Below are 9,432 nucleotides of genomic sequence, written 5' to 3'. Positions count from 1 at the left end.
CCAATTTCGGTAAAAAAAAGGTGTAAATTATTAGTTGAGTTAACAGGGTTTTAAAAAAGTAACAGTTTGCACCATGTGTCATGCTTAGTTGTCATGTTACGGGGTAACATATGTCACATGCCATAGAATCCAATGAATGTTGACCTTGTTTGACCTTTACTTTGGAGACAAAGCATTCAATTTATTAATCCTATCAGCTCTCAGGTATTTACTGGATTTCAATGAAGAAAATGATTTGAAACAGGACAATTTTTGTTTCTGCTATTCCCTCTCTCACCACTCTAAGGCGGTGGCGGTAAACACACACACAAAAAAATTCGTCCACCGCCTTAAAAGATCAGCGAAGAAGAAAAACCCCGCAACTGTCGCTTTGAGACGGAACATCAACAGTGATGGCGGACAAGGAGAAGCGGCGGTCAGCAGTGACTCCTCCGGGGATCCCCGAGGCCAAAACAAGCCAGCCGGATAGCGACAGGGAGTTTTTGGCGCAGGCGGGAGTCGGAGAGCTGCTCCGCGGCGCCATTCTGAAGATGATCGAGTCCAGATCGGACGATCCGATCGGGTTTCTCGCCGACCACTTCTGTAACCTATGCACCGTGTCGGAGACCGGCGCGGCCGCATGCGGTGACGGGGATCAGTCGGCCGACGGCCCGGGGAGCGCAGGCGCCCAGGAGCAGCAGCGTCTGAACAGGGCGCTGTGGCACCTGCGGCTGGCGCACCACTCCCAGAGGTTTGCGCACATTTTATCACCAGAAATTTAAGGATGGGGGGGATATTTTTTTTTTTACCTCAGCATCTGATGGATGTTTTATTAGATACTGTGATTATAGAAAATTGGCAAAAAACAAACAAACAAAACCCCCCCCCCAAAAAACCCCAAACATTTAAAAATCATTCTGACTAGAACTGTATCAGCTTCAAATACACGGGCTATTTTACTGTCACAACTTTAACCATAAGCTAAAATAACGTTTATGTATTTGGCTTTTAGCCAAAGCAATTTAAAAGTCAAGAAAAAACTTTTACAATTAAATATGGTTTGAATTTTACTTTGCTTCAGGGTCCCCCAAGAAGAGTTACAGGACTTGGAAGAGGATAGGCAAGTGTAGGATGAGCTGCTTGGTCTGCTGATGCTGCAACCCTGACCTGGATAAACTGGCATAAGATGAATGAAATTTTATGTAAAACATCCACAGAGGTCTATAATTCTGAGTCTGCATTTAACTACCCTGCTATAAGCAAATTCATCCACAAAACAGCTGATTTTTAGATTTTTCTTACATCTTGCATCTTATCAATGATGCGTTACATTTACCTTGGAAATCATAAATTGTAACTGGGAATTATGTCGCATCTGAGGTAAATGAATTTTATTTTCCACACAGCACTGCAAGTCAGAAAATAATGCTGTGTTCCATTGTACGCAGAACTTGGAGGGGGAAAAAAACCCCTCAGACTCGGAAAAGTGTAATAATGGCCATTCAAGTCGGAATTCTAAATTGGGAAACATGGGCAAGATATGTGAAGACAGAGGTCACCAATCTGACATCAATATGGCTGTGCCCACAGTTAATTTGTACTTGTATGTAGTATTTGATGGGAGGTTGTCAGTACTGGAACATTTTGTAACCTTTGCAACAAAAAAAAAAGTGAATCTGTTTTTGAAACACTTGGCGATATCTTGTTGACAAGGTGTATATAATGTAGAGCCCCTTTAAATGCTGTCCTTTCTCATTTTATATGCAGATCTGCCATCAACAACAATATGCGCATTGCTTATGATTTGCTGAATCTCAGTGGGCCCGATAAGCATCCAGGTGGGATTCCTGACGAACCAGAGGGCTCCTGTCCGATCGCCTGACAGGAGGAGGAGTAAGAGGAGGCCTCTACACGCAGACTCTGGAGTGCCTGTGCAGTGAAGGTGGAGTACCTGCCTCCACCTCTGCTCCGCTCCTCCAACGTCTCCACTGCCAAGACCACGAAGCCGTCCCTTATGATGTTTTCAGACACGGTGTGCTGACCTGCGCTGTGTTCTCAGACTACATCCGGCAGGCTCAGAGGCTGTATGCACAGGTCTGCTGTCCAGACAAAGGGCCGGCATCACACGCGCACTCTTCCTGGCCGTGTTGGGAACCCTTAAGGGAAGCCCTGGATACTTCTCATAGCTGTGACGCGGACTGTTATACTAATAGCAAGCTAATTCCTGCCTGGAGGCTAATGTGAGGCTATTCGCTATTTGGAGGCCAGTGCTAAGATTTCTCCCTATAAGCTAGCTCAGGCTATGGCGGGATCACAGACACGGGAGCCAGGTGGGAATATGGACGCGAAGGAGTTTGAGAATGCGGCAGCAGAGCTCTTCATCACTCGAGTGAAAGTTGTGTCATAGGTTTCTTCTCCTTTAACTTGTTAATATGTAGCAATCTCCAGTCTATCTGACAGTAAAATGTTATGCTTATCAGAAACAATGAGAATCGAATGAAAGCATCAGTTATTATTTAACTAAGCTCTTAGCATGACAACAGCGGTAGGAGACTCTAATGCTACAGTGTGGAGGGTGGTGATTCAACATTGTGATGTTCAGAGCTCCACATTTCCACTGTTTCATTAACAGACATACTCACTGCTTTGAGGTGTCCAATAAAAAGGGTGCAAAAATTTGTCCACCCAGCCTTTGAAGGTTAGCCAATGAAATCTGGAAAAGGACCACTGAAGATGACCCAGTAAATTTAAATCTTAGTTGAACCCCTGGACTAATCGGCAAAAGGCCCCACTGCAAGCAGCACAGTACAAGTGTTAATTTAAAGTTTCCAACAATTGCTGTTGACATTTTCATGCTCAGTGCCCATGTTGTTTAAGTATGAGGTGTGGTTGCACTCCTCTGTGCACGCATGGGCGTGTTGGTCTTCATATGAGGTGTGGTGAGGCGCCATAAACAACTGCTATTTATATGCAGATTCTCCTTATGGCAGATTCCTCACATGTGTGCACTCTTCTTGTACACATAGGAAGATGTATTAGCATTCATCCTCAGGATTACTTGTACAACTAAAAATTGACTTGGAAAATGAAAATTCAAGAAAAGTAAAACTGGAAAAACTGTTTTGTACCATATTTTTAAGCTGATTGTCTTTCTCTCCGTGAGTTTGCAGTACTAAAGACGGGGCTGGTCACGGGGTGGTTGAAAGGCAGCAGGAGGTCATCTGCCTGATGGATAGGAAGGAGATCAGGTGGCCGGAGGAGGAGGTGTTGCAGGAACGTGCTTCACCTCAGGCAGCTTTGGTGGCTGAATGCTGCTCCAGTAAATGGTCTGTTCGAGTATGAGTCTGTTCTTTGCCAGGAAACTTCTCACTATGGTCCCTCTTTAAAATAGCAATGTAAATACCAAGTGCACACAGCACAAGGCACCCATGACTAATTAACAGACTTAACACAACCCATTTGTGCTCAGATTGTGCACCTTGTATGTGTTAAACCGGAGTTGTGCACCACTCATATGCATTTGGTGTTATAGCTCTGTGCATTAGACTGTGCACTATACATCATCAATGTCTGTGACTGATTGTGGAGCCAGTCTGCTCTGTGTAAGCCTGAGCCTGTCAGTGCTCAGAAGCTAAACAGTGGGGGATCTGGTTAGTACTTGGATGGGAGACCCCTTTGGAACACCAGGAACTGTGTGCGTTTCTCCAAGTAAAACTGGAACACTGTCAGGAAAGACATCTGGTGTGAAACTTGTGCCAAATATTTATGTGGATCTGGATGTATCTGCAGCTTGGAGGACAACAAAACGTCTATGACTGATTAGTGATGTTTAGATTGATTAAAAGATATTTCTTTTGATGAGACTAAGAAAACAAGTAGTGCAGTGCCCATCCTGTTCAGCTCATGCTAATTAAATGTGAACTAGCATTCATTTAAATTGATGACTTTCATTTATTTATTTATTTTTTGTTGAAGCAAATTTATGTAAAAGTGGAATTTAAATAAAAATTTCCCTGAGGCACGCCAGAATTCACTAAAAAAATAAGCGAGTCTGTCCGATTATTTATTAATAATGCATATATAAACACAGTGGCATGGCCAAAGATTTTAAACAGGATGTTCAAATACAACTTCATTTTGTTCTGCACAAGTACGAGGAGCGATTGAGAAGTTTTGACCCTGTCTTGGAAAAAGTAGGGCGTGTTCTCCATCTTTTGCATTCTGAGAAACCATTTCGCCCCTCATACATATATCTGACCACTAGATGGCAGCGTCGCTGACTGTAGGAAACCGGAAGTGTTTCCCAGTTAGCTGCGATTAGCAGCGGACTGATTCGTTGGAAAATGTATCAAATACTATTTTAATTTCAGCCTGCTGGATGGAAATGGAAGAAGTCGAAGAGCAGATACGCTCGTTCATGTTCGTGATGACTTACTTGCTGCTGAAGCGCAGAAGAGACATTAATGACGCCAGCGTTCAGAGGCGCAATGAGATCGAAAGACGCGTCAGACATCGGCAGTATTTCTTCCAGAGGCAGAGGAGGATGCTCATGGTCAGTCCCTCCGCCCTTTACCTCCCTCTATAAAAGAAAAAACACGCCAATTTCACGTCTTCTTGTGAAGAAAATCCTCCTCTGCCACTTCACCATGAAGCTGTATAACTGGTGATCCAAAAAAGCGTCTACAGTTAGCCTACAGGTGTCTTGGTGGCTTCCCTCACTAGTCTCTTTTTTGTGGGGTCACTTTGTTAACTGCCTAGTCCATACAGGTGGCTGAGGGGATAAGGAGCTGACCTGTCAATATATAGACCTGGGTAAAAGTCCTGCTCATGTTACTTGTGTTGGACAAGAAACTTAATCTACATTGTCTCAGTTCAATTAGAGGTGGGTGGATTGATCCTAATATCGATACCAACACTGGTATTGATATTGAATGATCCTTGTGTAAAAAGATCGATACTCAAGCTTTTTTTTCTCTCCCGCATACACTGACTGCTGCGCACTAGAGGTGGGCAGATCGATCTTAATATTGATAATATCAATACCAACACTGGGTATTGATATTGAACGGTCCTCGTGTAAAAAGATTGATACTCAAGCTTTTTTTCTCTCCCGCATGCACTGACTGCTGCGCACGCAGATTCATCAAAGTCTACTCTCTGTAAGAGCAGCGCTGCGCTGTGTCACACAACACGGAGCAGCGCACCCTTGTATTGTGGTTGGTCAGTCCTCTACCTCAGGAGATTTTGTTTTAAGTTGTGCTGAGTGATATTTTTTTAAACAAAAATGTTGATTGTGATAATAAAGTATTTTGTTGTCACGTACCATGTTTGGAAAAATTCTGTCCTAGGTCTTTTGGATCCTTTGGATCTGTGAAGCTTAAATATGAAAAAGTATTGGTATCTGTATCGATATCGGCGATACTGCGCCTGTATTTACTTGGTATCGGATCACTACCAAAATTCCCGGTATCACCCACCTCTACTGCGCACACAGATTCATCGAAAACTACTCTGTGTGAGATGCTAAATGCTTAGCTAAATGCTAAGATTATTTCTCAGTTGCAGATAGTAACAGATAGTATGTGACATTGGCATTAAAGGTCAAAGCCATCTATTGGTATATTCATTTAGTTTTGTTTTTTTCTGTTTCCAGATGATGATAGCAGGTGGAATCCGCACCAACATCCACATCCGCACAACGTCCTTGGACCACCACTCCAAGTACTGACTGGTGGGAAGAGTGGTGATGACAGAGTTTCCAACCCTCGACGGCTGGATAAGTTCCGTATGAGCAAAGAGAGTTTTTTCTACCTCTGTGACAAGTTGCGTCCCCGTCTGGCTCGACAGGACACCAGTTTCCGCTTGGCCCTGCCGGTGGAGAAACGTGTGGCTGTGGCCCTGTGGCGCCTAGCATCAAATATTGAGTACCGCACCATTAGTGCCCTCTTTGGTGTGGGTAAGTCCACTGTCTGCAGGTGTGTAAGAGATATGTGTCATTCCATTGTGGCAATCTCAGTCCGATCTACCTTCAGTCCCCCAATGAGCAAGACCTGGAGGATTCAGCCCAGATCTTCCAGTCCCATTGGGGCTTCCCTCACTGTGTTGCGGCCCGTAACAAACACTCCACACAGCTATCATCACTCCGTCGACCAACACATCTGATTATGCCAATTCTGATGGTTGGCTATCAGTTTTGTCTCAGGTAATGAGAATTTTCTCCATCTGATAATTCTCACTGAGCTCCTTTGATCATTCGGGGAACCCCATCTGCTTTGTGTCTCTGTCATGTTTAGGTGGCTATTAATGGCCGGGGACTATTCTGGGATGTATGTGCCAGTTTCCTGGTGGACAGACCCAGCTGCATCTTGTTGAACTCGTCGCTGTGGGCCACAGCCTCAGAGGGCGGACTGTCTCCTGTTGCTGACTCCTAATTTCCATGGGAAAGCCACTCAGGTATCGTTAAAGTAAATAGCACGGTGGCTAAGATCAATTTTAGTGCAAAATGAGCATCAAATTTAATACAAAGTAAATCAATTTTCCCAAAATTTAGTTGAAATATACTGATAGAAATATCTACTTTGAGGAAAGAAGTATGTTGTCTGATGTACTTCTCATTTATTGCTTCAGGCATGTGTGTGTCATGCTTAGTTATCACGTTATGGGGTAATGTATGTCATAGAATCCAATGGACGCGACATTTTAAACTTTACTTTGCAGACCAAGCATTCAACACAGTCAAACTATTGTTTATTTATCCTGTTAGCTCAACCAGTAATTTGCACCACTTTTTACCAGAATTGGAGCAACTTTAACTTTTGACCCCTGTACAGACTGAAATTGACCTTTGTCACTATTCTAGCTGTTTTTGCCCCATAAATCCATAACATTCAGTCACAGAGAGTTCAAACTATATGTTTGGAATCTTTATGTTCAGACAAATAATGTGGTACAGTTTTCAGTATGATTGGAACATCTCTTAATTTTGACCCCTGTGTAATTCTTCAATAGACACCTAGATGGCTGCTTATTGAAAATTCAAGTGGCCAATTGGGTTTTTCAAAAGAGTAATGCCTAAGGAGTATTTGTGCTGAATTTGGTGCTTCTATCACCATTTGCAGGATTGTTTCGGTTATGTGCTGCACTATCAGTGGAAATGTTACATTATCTGTCACACACAAACTCTATGGCAGACAACAACAACACCACCACACAAGGGCCACTGAAGCGGTTACACAGAGAGGTTTTTTTCTGCATCCCTTCTGTGGAATCGAGTGTGTTTTAAGGTGGACAACTGCTGGAGTCCTGTGTAATGGGGCCCATATTGGTTTACATAGTGCTTGGTCTGAAAAAGTTTGATGAATACTGTTCTACATCAAAAGAATATCTAGCTTGAGATTGAGGTAACCTTAAGTCATTCAGTCTCCACAGTTATTAAAAAGCAGGTTCTTATCAGCATATTATTATTATTATTTTTAATGCTATTTTTCATGGATGCTTTTGAGTGTGTCTACACTGGGGTACATCTTATTTTGCTCCACTGTTGTTGGTGATATTCATTTTCTGTGTTGTGGCTGCTTGTGTCACTGTAACGGGACAAATGCTACTATACAAATCAGAAATACTACAACCCCTGGCAATAATTATGGAATCACCGGCCTCGGAGGATGTTCATTCAGTTGTTTAATTTTGTAGAAAAAAAGCAGATCGCAGACATGACACAAAACTAAAGTCATTTCAAATGGCAACTTTCTGGCTTTAAGAAACACTATAAGAAATCAGGAAAAATAATTGTGGCAGTCAGTAACGGTTACTTTTTTAGACCAAGCAGAGGGAAAAAAAATATGGACTCACTCAATTCTGAGGAATAAATTATGGAATCACCCTGTAAATTTTCATCCCCAAAACTAACAACTGCATCAAATCAGATCTGCTCATTAGTCTGCATCTAAAAAGGAGTGATCACACCTTGGAGAGCTGTTGCACCAAGTGGGTTGACATGAATCATGGCTCCAACACGAGAGATGTCAATTGAAACAAAGGAGAGGATTATCAAACTCTTAAAAGAGGGTAAATCACGCAGTGTTGCAAAAGATGTTGGTTGTTCATAGTCAGCTGTGTCTAAACTCTGGACCAAATACAAACAACATGGGAAGGTTGTTAAAGGCAAACATACTGGTAGACCAAGGACGACATCAAAGCGTCAAGACAGAAAACTTAAAGCAATATGTCTCAAAAATCGAAAATGCACAACAAAACAAATGAGGAATGAATGGGAGGAAACTGGAGTCAACGTCTGTGACCGAACTGTAAGAAACCGCCTAAAGGAAATGGGACTTACATACAGAAAAGCTAAACGAAAGCCATCATTAACACCTAAACAGAAAAAAAACAAGGTTACAATGGGCTAAGGAAAAGCAATCGTGGACTGGATGACTGGATGAAAGTCATATTCAGTGATGAATCTCGAATCTGCATTGGGCAAGGTGATGATGCTGGAACTTTTGTTTGGTGCCATTCCAATGAGATTTATAAAGATGACTGCCTGAAGAGAACATGTAAATTTCCACAGTCATTGATGATATGGGGCTGCCTGTCAGGTAAAGGCACTGGGTAGATGGCTGTCATTACATCATCAATAAATGCACACGTTTACGTTGATATTTGGACACTTTTCTTATCCCATCAATTGAAAGGATGTTTGGGGATGATGAAATCATTTTTCAAGATGATAATGCATCTTGCCATAGAGCAAAAACTGTGAAAACATTCCTTGCAAAAAGACACATAGGGTCAATGTCATGGCCTGCTAATAGTCCGGATCTTAATCCAATTGAAAATCTTTGGTGGAAGTTGAAGAAAATGGTCCATGACAAGGCTCCAACCTGCAAAGCTGATCTGGCAACAGCAATCAGATAAAGTTGGAGCCAGATTGATGAAGAGTACTGTTTGTCACTCATTAAGTCCATGCCTCAGAGACTGCAAGCTGTTATAAAAGCCAGAGGTGGTGCAACAAAATACTAGTGATGTGTTGGAGCATTCTTTTGTTTTTCATGATTCCATAATTTTTTCCTCAGAATTGAGTGATTCCATATTTTTTTCCCTCTGCTTGGTCTAAAAAAGTAACCGTTACTGACTGCCACAATTTTTTTTCCTGATTTCTTATTGTTTTCTTAAAGCCAGAAAGTTGCCATTTGAAATGACTTTAGTTTGTGTCATGTCTGTGATCTACTTTTTTTTCTACAAAATTAAACAACTGAATGAACATCCTCCGAGGCTGGTGATTCCATAATTTCTGCCAGGGGTTGTATGTGATTTGAACTTTTCTCAATCATCACTAAAAACAACAAAAACTGAAAATATACCAGAAAAGTTAACAAGAAAAACCCTTGAAGCTGTAAAATGTCAAAGTATTTGGTTGTTTTTTTTCTGTCAAGTGATGAATTACCGTAATTA

The 9,432-nt window shown here is 42.0% G+C and overlaps 1 pseudogene; it reads left to right on the top strand.

Annotated features, from left to right (window-relative positions):
* Positions 1-362: 362 nt before the first annotated feature.
* Positions 363-2,473, top strand: LOC117532205 (annotated as a pseudogene).
* The last annotated feature ends 6,959 nt before the right edge of the window (positions 2,474-9,432 follow it).

Source organism: Thalassophryne amazonica, chromosome 19, assembly GCF_902500255.1.
Source record: "Thalassophryne amazonica chromosome 19, fThaAma1.1, whole genome shotgun sequence".
NCBI lineage: Eukaryota > Metazoa > Chordata > Actinopteri > Batrachoidiformes > Batrachoididae > Thalassophryne > Thalassophryne amazonica.
This window is presented reverse-complemented; position numbering and strand designations above follow the sequence as displayed.